The 17,784-nt window shown below is 38.2% G+C and overlaps 1 protein-coding gene across 6 annotated transcripts in view; it reads left to right on the top strand.

The window, feature by feature from the left end:
* The window catches only part of STAG2 (stromal antigen 2), a 130,427-nt gene that overhangs the window by 2,625 nt on the left and 110,018 nt on the right, over positions 1–17,784 (top strand). The window lies entirely within an intron of this gene.

The raw sequence follows: 17,784 nt of genomic DNA, 5'->3' as shown, positions 1-17,784 counted from the left end.
ATGTGTCATTTTATTTTTAATTCTGAACTGTAATGGGTTTTATCGTGAGATTTTTCGTGCTGCAGTGTTCAGCTTTAATTTTTAATATTGCATTAGTAGTTTCATCCGGTTTGTAAGACTTTCTCCACGGTGGCCTAGAAATGTTTTATATGTTGTTGCCTACCACCCCTCCCTTCCCCCTCCCTCCTCCTTTCGCTTGGATGTAGTTTCTTAATTGAGGGTCATGGTGTTTGATTAAATGGTTATTTACAGTTTACACGATCTATCTATTAGAAACTTTTGATCTGTGGGATTAGGTTTAAGTAAACGAAAAGCTTGTGTTGCTTTGAAATGGTTCCTTAAAATGCGCGGGCCGCCCCCCCCCGCCCCCCCCCCCCCCCCGGTAAAGCCCCATCTTCCCCTCGTACTGGAGTGTAAATTCCATACCCCTTTTCTCCCACGGACCGCCGTATTTCACGGCAGCCACACCCTGTATTTGTCTCTGTGGATTGGACTCATTATCAGCTTAATTTAGTGACTCTTAAACCACCATGATGGGACTTGCTTAAGCACGAAGCTTCTTTTCCTGTTTAGTCCTAGTGGTTAGTGTTGAAAGAGGAATAATCGAGGTTTCTTGATGAAACCTGGTGCGGTCCAACCTCTGCCTTTTTTTCTGTTGTCTTTTTTCCTACTCCGGGCTGTTGGCGGTGTCAGCACCGCTGCTGGGGGCGGGGGTGGAGGGGAGAAAGAGTCGGGTTACCGAAGTGCGTCATTCCTGGCTCTAGCAGGGCCTGCTCGGGAGCTGCTGGTGTTTGTTACTGTCCTCGCAGCACTTTCCTGCCAACCTTCTCTCTCTGCGTATTGGTTAGGAGCAAGAGCAGGAGGCGGTCTTCTAATTCTATCTGTAGCCTAGCGCGTTGCGTTTCAGGGTATATGTGAACTTATTAAAAAAAAAAAATCGGCCCTGGAAAGTGGATACATTTCTGTTTAATGACATACAATACAGGTAGTTTAGACTTGCTTTCGTGTATTTTCCAATGAACGGTGGGGTTAATTTTGAACATTTTAAACCACTTCGATTAAAATGCCTGGTTTTCTTTTTACATTGATATCAATCTATAATTAGGGATCAGAAGGACCAGTTAAGGCATAAGTGTTCAGCGGTTTTTCAAGTGGTTGAATTGTAATTTTATGACACATTATGTTAAATAGTCTTTTTTTTTTCGTTTTGAGCCGAGGTGCTATATGAATACAAGCTAATTGCAGATATTTAAGTTCATTTTCATCACATATTCCTTTTTATCCTTGTAGATATAATTTTAAATATGCCCTTTGGATCTTACGAACTTTGTTAAAATTCTTAAAGATGGCTATTTCTTTGTTTTTAACTGAATTCTTAAATTTTCTGCCTAACAAGTAGGTGTGTAGGGTGACAGTTACATTGCTAAATTCTTGACTTCTTGCTAGTCTTTGATACTTCCGTATCTTTGGATTTTTCTCAGTGTACTCTTTGAGCACAGTGTTGTCTTAATACTTTTCTGAAGATAATGATTTGGAGGAGGGAGTGGTGGGAGGTAGAGATGAAACAAAAGTGGCCTTGAGTTGATTGTAGCTGGATGATGACTCCAGGAGAGCTCATTGTACTATTATTCTCTCTACTTTTTGTGTATACTTGAAAATTTCCATAATTAAAAAATTTTGAAGAAAAGATTTCAAATTGTCTTGGAATTTTGGTGTAATGACATAGGTTTGTATTTACATATCAGTTATCTGCATGGAAACCTTGGCCTTGTATATAGGTACTCACACAATGCCTGATGTACAAACTTTCAAAAAATACTTAAATTGAGCCAATATAGAATAAGCAATATAAGTTCTTACAAATTGGCTGAACTTTAAATGTTTGTAACTTGGTCTGAATGTGGTCAACTTCTAGTTTCTTTTTTTAAGCCTTTGAAAACAGGAAAATTCCATTCTCAAAGTTTGTAAATTTTGCTTGTCTATTTCATTAAGTTAGAGTTACAGTGAGTCAGTATGAAAGGGATTTACTATTAATAGGAGGGGCTTTGGCAGTTGCAGTAAGTGACAGTGGAAGGGATTCGGGTACCCTAGGGCGCATTCCTGGTAGGAAGATAGAGGTAGGAGTTGAATTCAGTTTCAGTATTTGGTGTTTAATGAATGGGTATAGAGGAGGATTGGAAAAGAAATGTACATATTAGCCATTCTTTCCCACTGTGAAATAACTAGCATTCTAAGGTATCAGACTGGCGGTGGGGGTGGGGTGGGTTCTTTTTTTTTATAATATGAAAACGAATGTTTACTTATAAAATGAGTTAAATCCCACCCCTTTAAGGATTTGGTGCTGTAGTTAAAAGTCGATATGTAAAATATTCTAATGTTTTCTATAAAGGACATTCTGACCATTACCCATCAGCAGTAAAAGTGCATTGGAATTGAAATCCTCAGTTTCCTTAATTAGTATATTTGTGAATTGCTCCTACACTCTTTGAAGGTAAGTGCCTTATTTTCTGCAGTTTTGTGTTGTCCAGTGTCAGGCCTTTTACCCCTATGAGATGTATTTTTGAATACATGTCAGAGTTCTAAAGGGAATCCAAAATAATGGATATTTAATTTTTATGTTGGGTAAAGTGTGTTTCCTCTTCATTATTAAAGCAAAATTCCGCCTTAGTCTAGGGACAGATATTTCATAACTTAATATTAGTCAGTATATTCATATTCAACATTTTAGCTTTAGAAGAATGTTATGAGAAGACAGATTACATATTTTGAATTCTGCAAATAATCTTAAGTAGGTGATGAGGATTGTGGCTTCAGATTTATTGTGGCAAGGTAACAGCTAAAATACTAAGCCAACAGATTATGAGTTTGGTAACTTTGAAGTCTATTTAGTTAGGATTTTTTTAAAGCTCAAACACTCCACATTTTAATGAAATTAAATCCTACATTTCTTTTTCATTATTTTCTTTTTCAATCTTACCTTAATGATTGGTGGTTGTCTGAGGACCTCTGTATTAAAATAGGTAGGGAGGGATGGGGAGCAGGCTCAGGCCCAAATAAATTATCTTTTGGGAATATAGTGTTAGATGTGAAAATATGCCTTGGATGGTTTGGTAGTGCTTAATATTCTGCGTGTTTAACTAATGCCACCCACAGTAATGTGTGGGAAGGGAGTAAACAGTGAATAGCATATTCTTTTTGTTTTTGGTTGTTTATAATAGATGGAAGACTCCAGTTTTTGATGCTGCAAGTTAACTTTTGAGTTTAAAATTTACATTAAATGGACACAATGATCTGTTCATTGTATCTTAGCAGGGTAAGGTTCACATCTCTTTAATGTGGTGATGTTTGTGCCTCACGTGTTGAGAAAAAAACAACTTAGTCTTGTATTAGCACTTTGAGATTGCTATTAGTAGATTATTCAGATACTTGAAATGACAGTTATTGTACAGTGGAGCACTACTGTATACCTATTTTGGAAGTTGGGGAGCTTAGCAAAGGAAAGGGATAGTCCCAGTTACCTATGGGTATCCGTATATACTGAAATGTGATTAATCATTGGAGAATAAAGAAGAAACTTTAAAGATCAAAGCTATTTTAAAAGTTCTTTACATTTTCCTTTTGTAGTTTTCTACATTTGTTACGTGTATAGGACTTTTAATTCGTGGTTCAGTACTGTCCCTGTATAATACTTTCTCTGTATCTGCAGCTATCATGAGCGGTGGTTATTGCATGTTCTTTCTGTTTGGCAAAGATAATGTGAGAAAACAAAATTGTCAGTTAGATTTTTTTTTACGTGTCCTGGGTTGCCTGCTTTGTATTTAATTGAACCAAATTTTATATTTCTTCAGTGTAAGTGGTGTTGCTTGTGGAGTCTTAATTTTTGAATATGTACATTAAAAAAAACTATATCTCTTTAGCACCTGTGGTAATCTGCTACCTGACCTGTGTTCCTAATGTATGCTTGCTATAGTTCTATCTTTGATACTAACCAGAAGAAAACAAGAAGTCTTTACATACGGTTAGTCAAGAGATTATTGAAATTGTTTTATACTCCCCATTCCTCCAAAGGGAGGAAGGGCGAATAAGTTAATGTTCTTTTTTATTTTTTAATTGAAAAATACATTACTAGGATTGATGAGACCAACTAGAGAGATTTCTGTAAGCTCTTGATAATCTAATGTACACTCAAAGGTAAAATTTGTATTTAATGACAGACTGTTGTTAGAAGGGGAAAAAAGTAAGTCCTGTTTATACTTTTTGCATGCATAACATTGGTGTAATGGGATTTGACCTATAACTTGTTGAATCCTGGGATATTCTAAGAAACTGTTAATTTAGTTTGAGTTCCTTTTGAATGCCAATAACTGTGTTTTAACATTTATTGTTTAATCTTAGCTACGTTGCAAGATAGGTGGTTATTATCATTTTACAGATGGGGAAATTGAGGATCTCAGAGAATAAATGACTTGTCACAGGATAATAATTGATGGCCTGAATTCACACCCAAATTGATTTGGCCTCAAAACCTTGGCACTTTTTTGTTGTTATTGTTAAAGCTCACTAGTTTCCCTTAACTAAGTGGTTTAGGTCTTGGGTTATCTATCACCAGAAAGCATGTATCATTTTAATATTGGAAAATGAAGATTTTTTTTTTCACATGTAGTGCAAGGTAAATGCAGATTTTTACACAGGAGTTGCTGCCTAATGAAAGGTCTAAATTGTGTTTTACACTAAAAGATAGTTGAAATAAATCTGAGCTTTGGTTTTGTTTGCATGGGCTTATTATACAAAAGTTCATGCAATAATATGTTGAATTGTATTCTTGATTTTTTTGGGGGGGGGTCATACTTTGGTGGATAGAGTGGTTTCACTGAATTTTTTTCCCTTACGTCATTTATGTTCTATACAGGTTAAGTGTGTCTGAGAATAGCTTGTTTATTGAGTGGTTAGATTTGAAATAAAAATTTATTTTTATAAATAAAAATGACTTTCATAATTCACTGCTCTGATTCTGTAAGGGGATTTTGTTGTTATTTAATGGTACCTTAAAAATCTCTTTCTTTGTGTTAGTATCTCTATTTGCTTCTAATTTCTATTCTAGTTCATCTTTTCACTTTATTAAATTTTCTTGTTCTAATTTGTATAGGTAATAGTTAATAGGGTGTCCTGGATTATTATTAGGTTCATTAGTGATCAGTGACAGGAATCTTGGTCTCAGCTTTCTTTGCTTTTCCTTTTTCCTTTCTGCTTTTCATAAAGTACAACTAGAACTTCTCTTATCTGAAGGACTGCTAGATGCTGGATAGCTGGCCTACAATAAAGTAGTGGAGATGAGGTAAAACAATGTATAGTGCTTTTCATAGCTGTGAGTCAAATTTATATATTTTATGTTAATTGTTCCCTTAAGCTTCATTCTGTGGGAAATAATTTTTCCAGTGATGCGGTCTTCTACCCAGATTCTATCTTTGTTCAATATTGAGTCTTTTCATCCATATTTCTCCCTTTGTACTCCCAAGAATAACAAGACCCTGGTGTTCTACAACAGAATTATGCCCCAAGGCATCCATTGTATATAATGAATTAGTTTCTCTCTTGTGTATCTGGAAAGATACTAGTTTTGTACCATTCTTGGGAGAATTCAGGAAATTGTCACTCAAATCATTTTGAGTTCTGTGGTTAACATTGTGGAACCCTGGGTGAGAAAGGCTGCAGAATATTAAGGGTCTTGGTCTGGTGCTAAGCAGAGTTTTGCTTTTCAGTTACTTTCCTGTCAGTAACCTTAATAGAGCTTCTACTAAAACTTATGTATGATAAAATGTGAATGCAATTGATAATATTGCTATCTCGGGATAAGTTGGTTAGTGTTGATTTCAAGCAGTTAGTGCTACTTAGTTTCAAAAAATTGAATGTGGGAAGTTAAATGCATAATTTTATTTGTAAAAAGGAATATTGTAGGAACTCTGCTCATTATATGATTCAAAACTTTATAAAAAGTATTTGACAGTGACTAACATTAGCAACAGTTAACACTAACTGAACTCTTACTCTCTGTCAGACACTGTTAAAATGCTTTACATGTATTACCTCACTTAATCTTCATGACCCTATTACCCATTACCATATGATTTATTGCTCAAACCAGGATACTTTTGAGAATGAACGGGGGGACACTAACTGGATGGCATTCTGGGATAATAGTATAAACTAGGACTGTCCCAGAGAAACTAGGATTTATGATATCCCTGATTAATATCCCATTTTTCAGGAGGCATCCAAGGCATAGGGAAACTGAGTACATTGCCTAATTAGTAAGTGGTAGGAGGGGATTCACAACCTCTACAATTTATTTGGACGTGAAAGTGATTTAAATGACTTTAAACAGCCATATTCTTTTTTTTTTTTCAAAGATTTTATTTATTCATCTGAGACACAGAGATATAGAGAGAGAGAGAGCATGAGCAGGGAGAGAGGCAGAAGGAGAGGGAGAAGCAGGCTCCTTGTTGAGCCAGGAGCCCAATGTGGGGCTCGATCCCAGGACCCTGGGATCATGACCTGAGCCGAAGGCAGACCTTTAACCATCTGAGCCACCCAGGCGTCCGTAAACAGCCATATTCTGAGAGTTTGTTTATTTTTACTCTTGGGGGAATTTCTGTTGGTGTGGGGTTGATTGTAAAAAACAAGAGACAGTGTTTTTTAAATTCTCGAGTAGAATTTCCAGTTGGCTTATTTCAAGTTGACTATGGACTTTTGAATGACTGTTGAAAAACAACTTCTGAGGTCCACTGAAATAAAAAAAAAGAAAAGGAAAAAAGCCAAGATAACTACTTTTACTATTTACATCTTTGTTTTTCTTATGTATTATTATTCAGACTGCCCTTACTGTTTTCTTGGGAGGAAATGTTAATTGTATACTCTTTCTTGGGGGTTCTTACCTGGAAAATTTCTTCTGAAAAGAAAACTGGAAGAGAAATAATTTTGTGACTAGGGAGAAGTGGTGTTAGAAAGAAAAAGGTACAGTTTAGAGACTTACTTGAAGTTAAACTGATTCAGTAACATAATTTGAGATTTAAGTCTTGTAGAGATTGAAGTGTCATTTCTTTTATTATTTTATTTAAAGATTTTTATTTGACAGAGTGAGCGTGTGTGAGAGAGCACAAGCAGGGGGAGTGGTAGAGGCAGAGGGAGAAGCGGACTCCCCGCTGAGCAGGGGACGGGGTGGGGGGTGAGGGTGGGGGGAATGGGGGCTTGATCCCAGGGCCCTGAGATCATGACTTGAGCTGAAGGTAGACGCTTAACCAACTGAGCCACCCCAAGAGCCCCTGAAGTGTCATTTCATAAAATTACTACTTCTCTCTTATTTTTGGGTGACTTTTGTAGTTGCCTTCTGTTCCCACCTGTTTATATTTGTGGTACATCCCACCCCCCCAAAATGATTACTGTAGGGTTAATTCAAACATCTGGAGAAATGACTTCAGCATAATCTCAGATTATACTATACTGTAAACTAAGATTTTTTTTAGTTGGAGTGAGTGTTGGCTGATCTTCTGTTTAAGAAAAATTACTATTTTTTTAAGGTTTTGAGAGAGAGAGAGTGGCAGAGGGCAAGGGAGAAGCAGGCTCCCCGAGTTCACTTAGTGGAGCCAGACATGGGGCTCCACTCAGGGCTTGGTCCCAGGACCCCGGGATCATGACCCGAGCTGAAGGCAGACACTTAACTGACTGAGCCACCTAGGCGCTCTGGTAGAGAGCTGATCTTAAGAGGACTACGTTTTTTCATACTTGGCTATTTTTTGGCCATTTTAATATTTTGTTGAGGAATTTGTATGTTTTTTATCCCCTAGCTAGTTCACTTTTGGAGGTTTTGTTGGTGTCAATATTTTACAAACAATGCAAGGTTATTAAGTAGGTCTACTTAATTTTGTAAGTCTTTTCTTTAGTTTATTAAATCCATCATGAAATTGGAAGTGGGGGGATTGCATTTCTGACCGGATTTGTGGGCCACATAGTCACTGGTAGACAAAAGGTTATTTTTGTGGATTTAGTTTATTATATGAAATTAATACAGCTGGTATGTATGTATATATTTAAAAGATTTATTTGTTTATTTTTATAGAGAGCCCCAGGGCTAGGGGGAAAGGGAGAGAGAGAAACTCAAGGAGACTCCCTGATGAGTGGGAAGCCCGATGCGGGACTCTGTCCCACGACCATGATGAGATCATGACCTGAGCTGAAACCAGGAGTCCAACATTCAACTGACTGTGCCACCCAGGCGCCCCTACAGTTGCTATTTTAAAAAGCTATTGCTTGCTTTTAACCTAGGGCTCATGGATAGGGTAGAGGTGTGAGAACCCTGTCAAATTATGTACAAAATGTATGTGTTTCTTCAGATTCTCAAAAGGGTTCATTGTTGTTATTGGCTGGTACTTAAAGTGCCTACAGAAACAGGATATACAATGGTCAACTAGATTACATAGTCCCTATCCTTAGGTAATATTGTCAGTTGGGCTTTATCACTTCAAAGGGGTTAAAAACAACACTTTTAAATAACACTACATACTGGGATTACTATATATTAAAGAATGTTAGGCTAAAACCAGTAGCCATCAATGTAGTTGTTTTTGATATGGTGTCCTTAATTTGAGATTAGTGACAAGTATTTTTTTTTAAGATTTTATTTTTAAGTAGTCTTTACACCCAATGTGGGGCTTGAACTCACAATCCCGAGATTAAGAGTCACATGCTTTACTGACTGAGCCAGCCAGGTGCCCCTGGTGAAAGGTAGTTTTAAGGACTACTCTGAAAAGCTTCGGGGGAAAAATAACAATTGAGGACTGTAAGTGTAGCCTTGGAATGCTTCAGTCTTTGGTTGTCAATAAACAAAATTAAAAGAGCCCATGATCATCCCCTATAAGTAGTTACTGTTATCCAGAAATTGAGATCTTCTAAATGATGTTATGGTTTTGTGTAAAAGCAAAAGAGGCAATCGGCGATCATTTTTTTTTTTTTTAAGATTTTATTTATTTATGAGGGAGAGAGAGAGTGCATGCACAAGCAGGGGGAGCGGCAGGCAGAGGGAGAAGCAGGCTCCCTAGGGAGCAGGGAGCCGGACACTGGGAGCCTTGTACCTAATTTGCAAACTTTGTGGCAACTAGAATGTTACTACAAAGAACATGGTTAATATCCTCTTAAAAAAGACCTTTTTTGTGGTTTAAAGAAATAATATTAAAGATAGGAACATGAACCTTTGAGAATTTCCCTTTTACACTAAAGAAATAGAGAAAATGTAGGAAATATTAGCAAAGCCATAATATTTTTCCTTTGGGATATATCCCTCCCTGTTTCCACTACTCATTCAGGCCAAAAGACATTCCTCAGACTTTATTCCTGGCAGGAGAATTGAGGAAGTGGTGGTAGCCATGTTTGGCAGGGAAGCTGAAGCATAAAGGTATGTTTTTGAAAAGCAAATTTGTCAATGACAAATGGATTTTTCCAGCTCTTTGTATATGTACTTTTTTGAGTTTTGATTAAATATCAATGCATAAAGTGCTACTATTCATTGAGGAATATTCAGTAGTTGCATTCATATTTGGGTGTTCTAAGTGTACTTGAAAAATTTCAGAAGGATTATTTGGACAATATGGGATTATATTAGGAAAGATTCTTTAGTGGGAAATGATTTCCTAAACTTTTGAAGTTAGACTGAAACACAGGTATCCAGGTTGTTGCATAAAAATAGCAAATCTAACATGAAAGGTAATTATTCGTTTGTGTGTATGAATATATAGTGTTTAAATGTACAATATTGCTGAATATCCACATTTATCTCTTTTAAGTAGATTGTTAACTTCTTCAGACTAGGAATTGTGTTTTTATCTAATTTTGAATTCTTGTGTCATGTGGTATGTTATACAGATTCTCAAATGATAATTGAATTAAAACCTTAGGTTTTCTAGAAATTTAACCCTGCATTATAATTACATTATTAATGTTTATATTAAAGAGCTGTGTGTTGGAAGAGAAGTAGTTAATGAATTTCCTCTAGTTGTTTTTGCAGTGATGATTAAAGTTTGTATCTCTAGGATGATATCATTTACAGCATCTACTAGATGGCAAGTTGTAGTATGTTCTCCTAACACTGACTTCTTTATTTCTTAAACCCTGTGATGTAGTTGGTGGTATTTTCATTTACTGAGGTTCCAGAATGGTTAAGTGACTTGCCCAAGTTCATTCAGCTAGTAAGTAAGTGGCAGAGCCTACTTTTGAATCCAATTTTGCCCAAGTCTAGCATACTTCTTTACATGGTGATACACTGCCTCCCAGTGGGGTGATTTATAGATTTCTTAGTGATAACTATTTTTGGGAAAGAGAATAAAAGGAGACAGTAATTGGGGCGCCTGGCTGGCTCAGATGGTGGAACATGCGACTTGATCTCAGGATCACGCATTCAAGCCCCACATTGGGTGTAGAGCTTACTTTAAAAAAAAAAAAAGGAGAGGGGCGTCTGGCTGGCTCAGTTGGTGGAGCATACAGCTCTTGATCTTGAGGTCGTGAGTTCTAGCTCCATGTTGGGCATGGAGCCCACTTAAATAAAAAATTTTTTAAAAACAGACAATAATCCAGAATTTTTGAGACTGAGGAGGAAGTTAAACTTCTCAAAGCAGTCAGAGGACTTTTGGAAATTAAGTAGGAGAAAGGCTTTTTTTTTTTTTTTTTTTCCTGCTCTGAGAATTAAAAGCACATTTTAAAAAATTTATTTTTATTGTTCTAAAGATTTTATTATTTGAGAGAGACAGAGAGCGCATGAGCAGGGGTAAGAGCAGAGGGACAAGCAGATTCCACACTGAGTACAGAGCCTGATGAAGGGCTTTGATCTCATGACCGTGAGATCATGACCTGAGCTGAAATCAAGAGTCAGATGCTTAACCAACTGAGCCACCCTAAATTTATTTTTTAATTCCAGCTTAATTAACATTCAGTGTTACATTAGTTTCAGGTGAATAGTATAGTGATTCAACAATTCTGTACATTACCCAGTGCTCATCACAATAAATGAACTCTTAATCCCCTTCACCTATTTCACCCACCTCCCCTCTGGTAACCATCTGTTTGTTCTCTATATTTAAAAGTAGGTTTTTTTGTTTGTCTCTTTTTTTTCTTCATTTGTTTTAGTTCTTAAATTTCATATATGAGTGAAATCATGGTATTTGTCTTTTTCTGACTGACTTCACTTAGCATTATACTCTCTAGATCAATGCATGTTGTTGCAAATGGCAAGATTCCATTTTTTATGACTAATATATATACACCACATCTTTTTTTTTTTTTTAAAGATTTTATTTTCTAAGTAATCTCTCCACCCAGCTTGGCGCTCAGACTTACAATCCCAGGATCAAGAGTCACATGCTACACTGACTGAACCAGCCAGGCGCCCCTCCACCACATCTTTATCCGTTCATCTATCAATGGACAGTTGGGTGCTTCCTTATCTTGGCTATTGGAACTGATCCTGCAACAAACATAGGGGTGCATACATCTTCTCCAATTAGTGTTTTTGTATTCTTTGGGTAAATACCTAGTAGTAGAATCATATGGCAGTTCTATTTTTAGTGTTTTGAGGAACCTCCATACTATTTTCCACACTGTCTGCACCAGTTTGCATTCCTACCAACAGCGATCAAGATTCCTTTTTCTCCAGATCCCTGCTGACACTTGTTTCTGTGTGTGTGTGTGTTAAAGATTTTGTTTATTTGAGAGAGAACGAGAATAAGCAGGGGGAAAGAGGAAGGAGCAACTCTGCTGAGCAGGGAGCCTGATGCAGGGCTCGATCCCAGGACCCCGAGATATGACATAAGCTGAAGGCAGAAGCTTAACCGACTGAGCCACCCAGGCACCCCTCTAATGTGTTTTTTTTTTTTTTTTTTTTTTTTAAGTAAACTCTACTCCCAATGTGGGGCTTGAACTCATGACCCGTAAGATCAAGAGTTGCATGCTCTACCAACTGAGCCAGACAGGCGCCCCATTTCTTGTGTTTTTGATTTTCTTAAGATTTTATTTATTTGAGAGAGAGCGCGAGTGCGTGCGTGAGCACACCCGCATGAGCAGGGGGAGGGCAGAGGGAGAAGCGGACTCTGCTAAGCAGGGAGCCTGATGTGGAGGCTCAATCCCAGGACCCTGAGATCATGACCTGAGCTGAAGGCAGATGCTTAACTGACTGAGCCACCCGGGCGCCTCTCTTTTTTTTCTTAAGATTTATTTGAGAGAGAGCGTGAGTGGGGGTGAGGGACAGAGGGAGAGAATCTTTCAAGCGGACTGCCTGCTGAGCATGGAGACCCACTTGTGGGTCTTGATCCCACAACCCTGAGATCATGACTTGAGCCAAAATCAAGAGTCAGACACTTAACCAAATGAGCCACCCAGGCCCCCAGAAAGGTTTATTTTCTACCAGTAGCTGATAGAGGATAAATCATTCTCAGTCTGAAGTTAACATGTGATGTGTCATATTTTGTAGTAAGCATCAAGTAACACTTAGAAGAGGGTTGGATGGGGGGAAGATGATAAAATTTGTTATAGTCTACCTGCCTTAATCCTCAGTGATATTGACATCTGAATTAAGTTTTAGTAATTAGGGACGCCTGGGTGGCTTGGTCAGTTGAGCGTCTGCCTTTGGCTCAGGTCATGATCCCAGGGTCCTGCGATCAAGTCCCATATTGGGCTCCTTGCTGGGCGGGGAGCCTGTTTCTCCCTCTGTTTGCCGCTCTCCCTGCTTGTGTGCTCGTGCTCTCTCTCTCTCAACAAATAAATAAAATCTTTTAAAAAAATTTAGTAATTAAACTTGTTATAAACTATGAAATAAAATGTTATCCAAAGCATTGTTGGCATATATCTCACTACTAGTGTTCCTACTAAAGGACAGTAACACTAATAGGAATATCTGTTCAGGTAAATTGGTCTTAAGTCCAGGCAGCAACATGTCAATTTGTGGTGGTGGTTTTTGTTTTTTGTTTTTTTCATTTTCTCCTGTCTCCGTTTTCTGCTGCTTTTCCACTTCCAGTATCTTTTACGATTTCTAAAATTCTCCATGGGAAGTAGAAACGTTTTGATGGTGATTTCCTTTTTTTAAAAAAATTTTATGCTATTACTACTAACACTAGATAACCAAATGCTAGGCACTGAAATAGAAGTGATTTCAAAAAGTAACCCATTTAGGGCGCCTGGGTGGCTCAGTTGGTTAAGCAACTGCCTTCGGCTCAGGTCATGATCCTGGAGTCCCGGGATCGAGTCCCGCGTCGGGCTCCCTGCTCAGCAGGGAGTCTGCTTCTCCCTCTGACCCTCTTCCCTCTCATGCTCCCTCTCATGCTCTCTCTCATGCTCTCTCTCTCAAATAAATAAATAAAATCTTTAAAAAAAAAAAAGTAACCCATTTAATCCTCCCAACAGCCCTGTGAAGTAGGTACTATTATTATTTCTTGTTTATAGTTGAGGAAACAGAGGTGTGAGCAAAAATGTACAGTTGCCCAAGGATACTTACCTGGGAAGTGGTGGAGCTTTAATGTGAACCCAGGCAGTCTGGCTATAGAGTCCATGTTCTTAATGCTGCATATAGCACCATACTGCTGATCAGTTGACAATAATGTGAATGGTTTCCTTATCTTGGCAGTATATTATTTTAAGTGCTGTATTTAATTGTAGAGTGAGGGGGTCAGCAGAGGATTGGGCACATTTCTGATTCTCAGGTTTCCAAGGTGTAAAATAGGTATAATCCCATCTGCTTTATGTTACTATTTTTTTTAAAGATTTTACCTAATAGAGAGTGAGAGAGAGGGAGCAGGGCATGGGGCAGAGGGAGAGGGAAAAACAGACTCCCCGCTGAGCAAGCTTGGGACTCTGGGATCATGACTCAAGCTGAAGGCAGATGCTTAACCGACTGAGCCACCCAGGCACCCCTATCTGCCTTATGTTATTATGGGGATTATGTAACAGTACTTTTTCTGAGTGTTTTCTTTGTGCTAGACAATAGGTTGAGGGTTTTGCCGGCATGAGAGGTGCCCAGATAACTGTAATATTCCCATTTTTTGAGTACATCCCATGGGTCAGATACTTGACGAAATATACTACCTTCTTACATGGTGTAGGGGATGTTATGTACTCAGTTTACAGATTGGAAAACCGAGACCTAAAGAAATTAGGTAATTTGCCCAAATGATTTGCTTCCTACCTCAGGGCATTTGTATTTGCTGGTCCCTCTGCCTGGCTTGGTTCCTCATTTATTCGGGACATTTTTTTCAAGTAGCCTTTCAGTGAAGCATTCCTTGGTCATGTTATATAAAATAATATCCTTTGCCTCCAGCATTCACTTTCCTCCTTAACTCTGGTATTGTGAGACTCACTAGACTTTATTTGTAAGCTGATCCTGAATTAACTGATTTACTCTTTTTTTAAAGATTTTATTTATTTTATTTGTCAGAGAGAGAGAGAATGAGCAGGGGGAGCAGCAGGCAGGGGGAGAAGCAGGCTCCCCGCTGAGCAAGGAGACTGATGCTGGACTCCATCCCAGGACTCTGAGATCATGACCTGAGCTGAAGGCAGACCCAAGACTGAGCCACCCAGGCGTCCCAAACTGATTTACTCTTTTTTTTTTTAAGATTTTATTTATTTGACAGAGAGACATAAAGAGGGAACACAAGCAGGGGGAGTGGGAGAGGGAGAAGCAGGCTTCCCGCTGAGCAGGGAGCCCAATGCGGGGCTGATCCCCGGACCCTGGGTTCATGACCTGAGCCGAAGGCAGACACTTAACAACTGAGCCACCGAGGCTCCCCAAACTGATTTACTCTTAATGCACCAAGATATTCCCTGTAATAGAGAAGTGCTGTGGCATGTGCTTGGGCCTGTTTTGGGGTGGAGTAGGGAGATCGCAAAGTCTTGTCTTAACAGTTTTTAGAATCATGAACTGCCTTCAATTCCAGGAGGAGCATGTGCACTCAGCTCAGTTTCTAGGTTCTGTGAAGCCTTTTATCTCTTAGTAGAGGTGTGCCTTCCAGCTTCTTACTGTCTTCACTTTCAGTCCCCTCATTTTGCCTAAGGGGTTGTTCATTGAGCTTTTATAGTGTATTTGTAATGAGCATAGTGTGGAGCTAGATGTGAAGTAGGGAGTTGGCTTCAGACAGGAGGATTCCTAGCTTTGCCACTTGAAGTTGGTAGGAAATAACATACATATAACATACGTATATACAAATATACATATGTGTGTGTTTAAAAAAACTGCCATGTATTGAAACATTTAATAATGATGTTTTAGTTAATATTTTGACAGCACGTAAGACATTATTTTATGATGCCCTGGAATGCATACCTCTTTCTTTGTTTCTACTTCTTGAAAAATTTCTTGCATTGATTTATGTAGTTAGAACACAGTAGTGATAATATGGTACTATGCTCTTGAATTTAAATGGTAGCTGATTTTGGAGAGAGGGAGATGACTTAGATTTTAGATAACTTCACCCTTAAGCTGATGTTGTGCAACCAGAGTTCAATAGATAGAAGAGCAGGAGATAAATGTTAGGGATTTCTATGCATAGAGTACATTGGCTTTTAGAGGGGAGAACTTATAAAAGGATCAGAGGGTCAGGGGTGAAAACTCATTGTTGGACAGGAGGAAGAAGTAGGACCACTGATAGAGAGTGATCAGGGAGATAGATAATCTAGGAAAATGTAGAATAAAATCCGTAAGTGTCTACAGAATCCAGATGGCATCTTCTCTCCTTTGGAGATGCCTTTAAGTTGTATACAGTATAAAAACTAGTTCCAATTATGCCAAGTTGAAGTTATCTTTAAAGCTGATAAAAATCAATGATTATCCTTATGTAGATTGTTTTCTTTGTGGCATCTCTTGGGAGTTGGGTTCTTCTTGCGGACTGGGTCCCAAGTTACCAAGAATAAGACTAAGCTGGGAAGTGGTCTAGGACAAGGAAGGGCATATCTGGCTTACTACTTTCTAAAAAGTCAACTAAAAATTCATTGGAATTATTTTGTATGAAACATTCAGAAAACCGATTGTACTTAAATATGTGAGTGGTATTAGTACACTGCAATTTGATGTCCTCTGCAAAGCAGCTATGATAATTATGATTGGATTGCTGGAGTCTATTTTGAAAAGGAAAACCTTTTTTCTTCTCTCTGTACTTCTATGTGAAATAAAGTGTGTAGGTAACCACTTCAGTTTTCTTCAAGTTTTGTGGAAAAGCTATCTTGGGTAGAAATAATACCAGACGAGTATCTTATAAAATCTTCTCACTTTTCTTCTTCTTAGGATAATATTACAAAGAGAAATTACTGTTACTGATCTGGAAAACTACCCATAATTCTAATGCTTTCTTCGTTCCAAAAACATTTTTAAAATTTTGGTAAATGTAAAATTTACCATTTTAAGTGTACGGTTCACTGGCATTATTCATTGTTGTGCAAATATTACCACCATCCATCTCCAGCATTGTTTCGTCATCCCATAATGAAACTCTGTACCCATTAAACAACTTCCTGTCTCCCCTCTGCCCTCAAACAGTCCCTGATAAACCAGTGTTCTCCTTTGTGTCTATGTATTTGACTATTCTAGGTACCTCATAAAAGAGGAAGCATAGAATATATGTCCTTTTGTGACTGACTTATTTCACCTGGCTTAACGTTTTCAAGGTTCATCTATTTTGTAGGATGTGCCAGAATTTCCTTCCCTTTTAAGGCTGAATAATATTCTGTTGTATGTATATAACACATTTTGTTCATTCATCCATGATGGACATTTGGGTTGCTTCCACCTTTTGGCTATTGTGAAGAATGCTGCTATGAGTATGGGTGTACTAATATCTTTTTGAGTCTCGACTTTGAATTCTTTTGTGTATACACCCAGAAGTACAATTGGTCCACAAATATTTGAGTGTCTAGTATTTGGCAGGCACTGTACTAAGCCCCAGAGATAAAGCAATGAGCCTGTCCCCTGCCCTCAAAGAATTTAATTTACTGGGGATAAAAGATATTAAATAAGCAGTTACAATTAAGTATGTTAAGGGTTACAAAAGGGCAAGTACAAAGTGCCATGTGTATGTTTTATATGGTTGTAATGTATATATTGTTAATGAGAAGAACACAAAACAGCAAATACTTTTCCATATTCCAGTATAATCCCCTGCAGCACCCCACTCCCTGTGCCACTGCATGGAAATCTTTGCTTTTTTTCACATTTAAAAAGTTAATGCCTGGAATTTATTTTTGACTACGATGTGAGGCAGGGCTATTCTGATACTGTGATTGATAAATGTATGTATTTGGTCTTTGACCCCATTCCTGGCACAAAGCTCCTAAAACCCTTGGAATTTCCTAAGTGTTGAGAGAGATTAAGGTGTCTTTAATTATGTTAACGAGGTTACTTTTGGAAAGCACTTGAGGATGGGGCTGTTTGGTTGCCAGTGGTGCCAACCCTGTGCGGAGTGGGAAGAGGGGCTGGAGATGGAATCTAGTCACCAGTGGCCAATGATTTAATCCATCATGCCTCTGTAATGAGGCCTCCATAAAGACGAACAGAGTTCCGAGAGCTTTCAGGTTGGTGAACAGCGCCTGGAGATTTGGGGAGTGGTGAGCTCTGAGTGGGCAGGGAAACTTCATGTCCTTTCTCTGTACCTTCCTTTATGTGTCTCTTCCATCCAGCTCTTCTGGGAATTATATCCTTTTATAATAAACCAGTGATCTAGTAAGTAAAAGGTTTCTCTGAGTTCTGTGAGCTGCTCTAGCAAATTA

Source organism: Zalophus californianus, chromosome X (genome assembly GCF_009762305.2).
Source record: "Zalophus californianus isolate mZalCal1 chromosome X, mZalCal1.pri.v2, whole genome shotgun sequence".
NCBI classification, from domain to species: domain Eukaryota; kingdom Metazoa; phylum Chordata; class Mammalia; order Carnivora; family Otariidae; genus Zalophus; species Zalophus californianus.
This window is presented reverse-complemented; position numbering and strand designations above follow the sequence as displayed.